Raw genomic sequence first — 7,557 nt, forward strand, 5'->3', positions numbered from 1 at the left:
AAATAAAATCTTGCTCATCACTTAATTTGTATGGATGACATCAACTGGGGTTCTATCAACACCACAAGCACACTTTAAATGACCCTTTTATCAATTAATAATATTTTTGAAGTATGTAATAGGCATCAGTCACTATACTAGATCTGGAGATGCAAAGAAGACAATAAAATGAAATGAACCCTTCTCTCAAGGAGGTCACATTCTATTTGGAGGGGCAATATGTATATATACAAATAAGACAAGTGAGAATGGATTGGCCCCAGACAGAATCAAATCAGAAAGAAAAACAGATTCAGGAGAAAAACTTTAAGTTTAATTGTGGATGTGTTGAGTTTATGCAGTCTTTCTCCATTCATATAAAAATGTCATTTAGCCTCAGTAAATGTCAAATTCTTAATGTAGATGGAGGAAAGATATAAACTGAAAACTTCAAGCTTGAATCTAGAAGTCACATTAAAATAAATGTATGTAGGTAATACCTACAATTATCTGTCTCTTCTGGGCAAGACACAGCAACAAAGAGAAGACTGTGGATGAATATGTTAAGAGACTTACTAGCAAAGCTGAATAAGGAAGATTTAATTTAATGAACAGAAATGCATTATTTATTTTAATATATATACTTTTAAGGCTACAAAATGGGCCATAATAGATTTTGAAAGAATAATGACAAAAACTTTCCGAATGTTAATGAAACACAAGAATCTATCACTGTTAATAAAATTATAGAAAGAACCACACTTCCTCACCAAAAGAGGAGGAAAGGGATTGCTAAGTATTTTTAGAGCCTGTGAAAAATCAAAATCCTGAAGAAATACTTTTGAAAAAAGTGCATATCACTCACCAAACAATAGTAAAGACTGATAACACTGGAATTGTCCAAATGTAACCAAAAGTAGTTTCTTTCTGGGTGGAGCATATGAAATGGCTAACATCCAAGAATGGCATTAAAAGGCCTTCCATAAAATATATCCACATGAACTAAGTCAATAATATATCAACAATGAAGTGAGCAAATGTCTTAGTCATGCATATTTGTTTGTGGAAATAGGGATTATAATGGCAATTTAGGATTAGGCCATTGCTATCAGAAAATACAAAAGGCTCTTTAAGGAACCTGGATTTAGCAATTATGTAGAAATGTAGATTATGCAGAAACTGTCCAAATGTTAATTACTTCATGTGGCAAATTTAAAATATATAGAATATCTAATAAAACATAATAAGATAGCTGCGATTAGAAAGAAACCCATTATCTTTCCTAGACTAACAGATGACTAATCATCATATTACAAATTCTACCGATAAGCTGTAGTGGACTTGAATAATTATTACAAATCTAATTATTTCCCATAATTTCCTAGACTTGATATTGATCCATAAAAACTTATGAACAAACTTCTTAGTGGATGTTTCCATGCCATATACTCAGTTTCCAAGCTTTATGTTCAACCAGTATTTATTATGCACTTACTATGTGTTAAACTAAATAGAATAGAAGACAGAGTGCTGGGTCTCAACTCAGTATTTTAAACATGAGTCAGATATGACTAAAAAAACAACAGTTCTTCTGGGCTAGCTAAGTGGGGGGTTAGAGTACTAGGGCTAAAGTCAGTCATTTTCCTGATTTTGGACACTTATTAGTTGTGTGACCCTAGGCAAGTCACTTAACCCTGTTTGCCTCAGTTCCTCATCTCTAAAATGAGCTGGAGAAGGAAATGTTAACCACTCTAGTATCTTTGCCAAGAAAATCCCAGATGAGATCACAAAGAGTTGGACAAGACTAAATACAAGAGAAGTCAAATGGAACTTTCCTTAAGGAAACTTTGCCAATCTCTACTTCTAAGTTCTCAAACCTCTTGCAAACATGTATACGTGTGTCTCCGTCTCTCTCCACATATATAAACAGACACATACACACACACTGCTTCCAGTATTTGGACAGTCAGAATTGGACCCTTACATTTTTGTTTCTAGACTATTCTAATCTCTTTATAAAATTAATATAAAATATATTAATATATTATAATATAATAATGTGTTGTTGTATTAAAATTAATATGAAATATATTAATATAAAATAATATAAAAATTGTATTTGTATGGGGAGACAGACAAAGCCACAGAGATTCACAGAAACGGAGAGAGAGACATTTGAGAAAGTAACAGTCGGGCACAGAGATAAAGACAGAGAGAAGAGAGTGAGAGACAGAGACACAGACTGACAGAGCTAGTTTAGCCCAACCTTCCTTCCTCTTCTTTTCTTCTATAATAGAATTCTCTTTAGCTGATCTTTTTCCATCTCTATGGCTTTCCCAGGAAGGAAGGAGAGAGGGGGAACAAGTGATGACTGGTAAGAGAGAGCCATCTAGCCAGCAGAGGAGACAGCCTCAAGCTATCTGCCTGTTTCTCCGATTAGCAGGGTGGTGGGGTGGCCTTTGGTGGGGGGTGTTGAGTAGTCACAGCCAATTAGTTACAAATATAGTTTCCTCCTCTAATGTATCAGTTACACAGCAAAGAGAATGAGATGATTGTTCTGGGGAAAAGGGACCTTTCCCTGCTCTCTTCTCTCACCCCACCCCTCCTACTCAGAACAACATAGATAGAGATGCAACTGGGAGGGAGAGGCTGGGGCTTTGGAGGGGGAAGAGACAGAGAGAGACAGAGACAGAGACAGAGACAGAGAGAGAGAGAGAGAGAGAGAGAGAGAGAGAGAGAGAGAGAGAGAGAGAAGGAAGCAAAGAAAGAAGGAGGGAGAGAAAGAAGGAGGGGGGAGGGAGGGAGGGAGGGAGAGAGAGAGAGAGAGAGAGAGAGAGAGAAGGAAAGAAGGAGAGGAAGGGAAGGAGAGAGAGAGAGAGAGAGAGAGAGAGAGAGAGGAGGGGGAATCACAGTGGGTGAAGGAAAAAAATCAGGATAGAATAGAAAGAGGGAGAAAAGAAAGAAGGACCAGAAGAAAAAAATAAATATTGAACAAAGAGACTCTGGAAGGTCAGATGTATTGGGGCTATGGGGCTGGGGGTGGGGGGAATGCTCTCTCAGCAAAACAAACTGAAATGAGGGGGGAAATTAGATGGGAGCAAAAGATGTGGGTTTAGGGGGGGAGGGGAGGATATGCACAAACAGCCCCAATTCCTTGACACCAAGGCCTCCAGATGGCCCGCAGCTGGGCTGGGATTGCCAGGCTATCGGGTAGCAGGGACACAGCAGGTGCTGTGTCTCTGTGCTTCACAAGCCCCATAGATACCTTGCTGACCCAAGTCACCACCCTCCCTCACAGCACCCAGTTTCTCCCAGTCTCCTCTGCACCATACAGAGTCTGAACATAAGGACCCACGACAGAATACTCAAGTTTGGAGGTTAGGTTGGGTTATCCCCCCAAAAGGAACTTAGTGATCATTTCCCCAACCCCTTATTTTACAAATGAGGAACCCAAGTCTCAGAAAAATAACTCAAACCCAAATCTTCTAATTTCATGGCAGGTTTCCTTCTCAGTGGGTAAAGTCAAGGGTTTGGAAAGGAAAGGAAGGCTCTGGTTGGCATCAGTCCTCTGAGGCTGTTGAACCCTGAGGGAACAGGGAAAAGAGAGTCCTGGGGCCAGATTCAGGCCTTAGCCCAAAGACTGGACCTAGTAGAATCACAGCTCACAGGCATTGCAGTTCACAGCAGCACCTTCCCTCACCGGAAACAGAGGGAAAGGGAGGCCAACTCTCCAGCAAAGACTTCCTAATCACCAGGAGTTGCTCTTTAACTTCTACACAGCCACTAGGCTTGTAAATAGATCTCTCCTCCAGTATATGGAGGGGCTTCCCCTCCCCCATTCCAACCAAGACACAAGAGCCTTTATTCCTCCTTTACCACCTTCATGCATTTTCAAGAACCTCACGTAGGTAATTCTTAGAAAAGTCAAGCTGGTAAGATCTGTTTATATTGTCCATACATGGATGTTTAACTTGCCTCACCTATTAGAACATAAACTCCTCATATTTCTCCTTTCATTCTTTAACCACAGAATAAACATTTTACTAAATACATTCTATGTTTAAGATACTAAGTGCTGAGGATACAGGATAAATAAAATATTTTTCTGTCTCTCAAGAAACATACAATCTAATGGGAGATTGTAACAAATAACTACAATCTGATATATGTACTATGGAAAGGTAAGAATAATGAGGTTTCCTAGGAAGAAAAGAATACTTCTGGCTGGAGGAATCATGGAATAACCACAGGGAAAAATGGCTTTTGAGTTTTGCTTCAAAGGAGAAGAGGGCTACAATTTTCAGAAATAAAAGGACATCTCAGGCATAGGAAATAGGCATGGTTAAAGGTACCTAAGTAGGAAAATACAGTGAATAGTGCAGTTTGACTGGAACATAGAATAAATGAAGAAGATAAAGAATGTGAAACAAAACTGAGTAAGAGATGCAAGTGGTAAGTTCTGAGTCAGAGTGTTCTGTGACAAAAACTATGAATTAGGCCAAGGTCATCATTGGTTGTCCTGACCTATGTCTTGCCACTGGACTTTGATGAAACCTGGAAGAGAGAGTGAGGTTGATAACTTAGCACAGCTCTGTTTCACTTAAGTCCAATTCACTTGGAAGTCAAGACATCCCCTTCCTGATGTCACTGGTCCTCTTCCAGAACAAAGGACAAACAACCACTACATGAATCAGGAAGATGAGAAATAGAGAAGGCACTGACTAGAGAGGAAATAGATTGGAGATGGAGAGACCTAATTATTGATATTGTCCAAGGAGGGTAGTAATGAGGACCTGTGATTAAAATAGGGGAAGAGGAAAGGATAAGAGGGGACAGATAAGAGACATACCTATATCCTTTGGATATACCAAGCAATCAAACAACTATTCATCCAGATCATCATTCATTTGCCCCACCCTATGCTATGTCCTCTAATGGACACAAAAAAGCATGTAACTTCCTGTCTTCAGGGAGCTTGCACTCTAGGAGAAAGAAGAAGAGGAAATGTGGAATACAGTACCATGTAATAAAGTACTAAACTGTGAAGTGTTATATCAGTTATGTGATCCATGTTTTATTCCGCAAGGCCTCTATAACACCTTCCCCTGTCGATATTCAGTAAATACTGCTGCCTGCCTATACTGTGACATTAATGTCATGGTCCAGTTTGTGTTTTCAAAGATCCTTCTTGGCTTTCGTGCTGCTCCTTACACAGGAATCTTTGGTCACCATACTTTTTCTATGCTAGCCTGAGATGCTCAACCTCCTTGTCCCCACCCCTTGGCTTTTTCAAGACTCAGCTGGAATACTACCTTCTACATGAAGTCTTTCTAGATTGTCCCCCCTCCCCAATCCCCCACCCCCTTTAAATAGTGCCTTTGCTCTGAGTTTACCTTCTGTTTACCTTTTGTTTATATATATCCAGATGTATGTTGTCTCTCCCATTAGTCCTCGAGCACCCTGAGAACAGGGACCATTTTGGGTTTTTTTTCTTTTGTTTGTATTCTCAGTGCATAGTATAGTGCCTATCTAGATATAGAGTAAGTGCTTCATTAATGCTTATTACTTATTCCTGACAATTCTTTGAGAAAAACAGGTAAAAATTATTGTCCCTCTTTTATAAAGAGAGACACAGAGAAAGTGACTTGCTTAAAATCATGCAATCAACAGATATTAGAACCAGGTTTCAAACCCAGAACTTGTCCTCTTGCACCTCACCGTGTTGTTCTTTCCTTGATTAGTGGAGGCAGGACTACCCATCTCTGGTTCAAAATGATGACTCCATCCTTCTATCCTTAAGCTTCTTAATCCACCATCTTCTGCCAAGACTTACCTTTGGGGTATGAAAGGGGCTGTTTATGAAGGGACAAGGTTCAGGCTAAGGTTAATGCCCTGTCCAGGTCATGGCATGCCCAAGCTTACCCCCCCATACCCCCATGCAGGCCCGCTTCCACCACCAGTGGCCATACTTTTGGAATGACACTGGTGTCCAGTTTTTAATATGGCTGCTCCATTTAAGCAAAAGGAGGTAAAAAAGGGGAGGAGGGAAATGAGGGCATTTGTTCTGGTTCAACTTCCAAACTCCACAACCCAGGAAACCAGGTGCTGAGGAGTAGTCTCTACAGATTGGGGGGTTGAGGCACAAATCAAGAGAGCTGTGGACACTCAGCAGTCCTGAGGTAACTCAGTGAAGGAATGGACATTTGTGCCGATGCCCATTGTTTTCACCCTACACACAGAAATGTGCACACACACAGACACACACACACACACACACACACACACACACACACACACACACAGAGATACACACACACATTCACCCCAGCCCTTGTCTCCAGGAGTCTAAACTTCTAAAAGCCTTAGCATGTCAGAACTTGTTGGAATTTCTCTCTCTAAAGGAAACTCTCTTGCTCCAGGGTAGCTGGTCACTGACTGGCTCAGCTCTCATACTCATGGGTATGTGCTCCTCTCCTCCCCCACTCTGGGCTCAGGGACCTAGGATGTGGAAGGCCTTTGGAAGCCACAGGGTGGGTGGGCAGGAGAGCAGGACACAGAGGTCACCAGGGTTAAGGTTAGGTCTGGCCCTGCCTGTCCTCCCCACAGGAATGTATGCCTGCAGAATCTCTATTTCAGGGCCCTCCCCCATCCCCAGGCCAACCCTCTGACCTAGAGCCCACCAACACATTTGGTGGAAGATAACATGGTGAAAATGTGGAGAGGAGAGGACAGGGCAGAGGCAGGTCAGGCTAGCCTTGAGATGATCTCAGGACAGCAGGAGCACACATACACACACACATACACACACATACACACGCACACACACGTGACAACCAGTCTGAGTTGTGGGTGCCCACTGTCTTGGAAGAGAATGCACTCACACAGGCTTCTTTGCAGAGCATGCATACATACATACACCCATCAGATTCTGCATAACCCCAACTTGTATACAAACATGCACACACATGTTCACACTGATCTTGGGGACAAACCAGCATCCCCTCCATGCACAGGCCAGAGGATTTCCTTCTGTGGATGAGGAGGAAATGCCTCATTAAGGACTGCTCACTACCACACATGTATTATCCCAGACAGGAAGAGCTAGGAAGACAACCCATTTCCTAAGGAGGAAAAGAGATGCCTGATCCCCAAGCCAGGTGCCATGAGGTGGGTTTTTGACCACTCTGAATAGAGTTAAAATAGGTATTCATAGAATTGGTCTTCTGACTGTTCTTCAGAATTCTTAACCCTTGAGAAGGATAAAGATCTTACACAGATGGGGAAACTGAGGCCAGGACAGAAGGACATGATCTAGTCAGCTGGCAACAAGCCCAAGCACTGTCCTCCAACCCCTGTGACTCACCTCTCTAGAAATGCTGTGTACCAGTGGCAGGGTCTCACTGCCCCTTATGACTTAGCTGAGCTGATCATTTCAACCCAGAGGGCAATGAGGTCTTGTTCTAATGGCCTGAATGATCAAGTGCCTTCATTTCTATCACGTTTCTAATACTGGGTAAGGAAGCAGCCACAGGAAGAGCCCTTGAAAAATCCTCCCTTCCAGTTTAGTATTACGGGCAT

Source organism: Macrotis lagotis, chromosome 4 (genome assembly GCF_037893015.1).
Source record: "Macrotis lagotis isolate mMagLag1 chromosome 4, bilby.v1.9.chrom.fasta, whole genome shotgun sequence".
Lineage (NCBI taxonomy): Eukaryota > Metazoa > Chordata > Mammalia > Peramelemorphia > Peramelidae > Macrotis > Macrotis lagotis.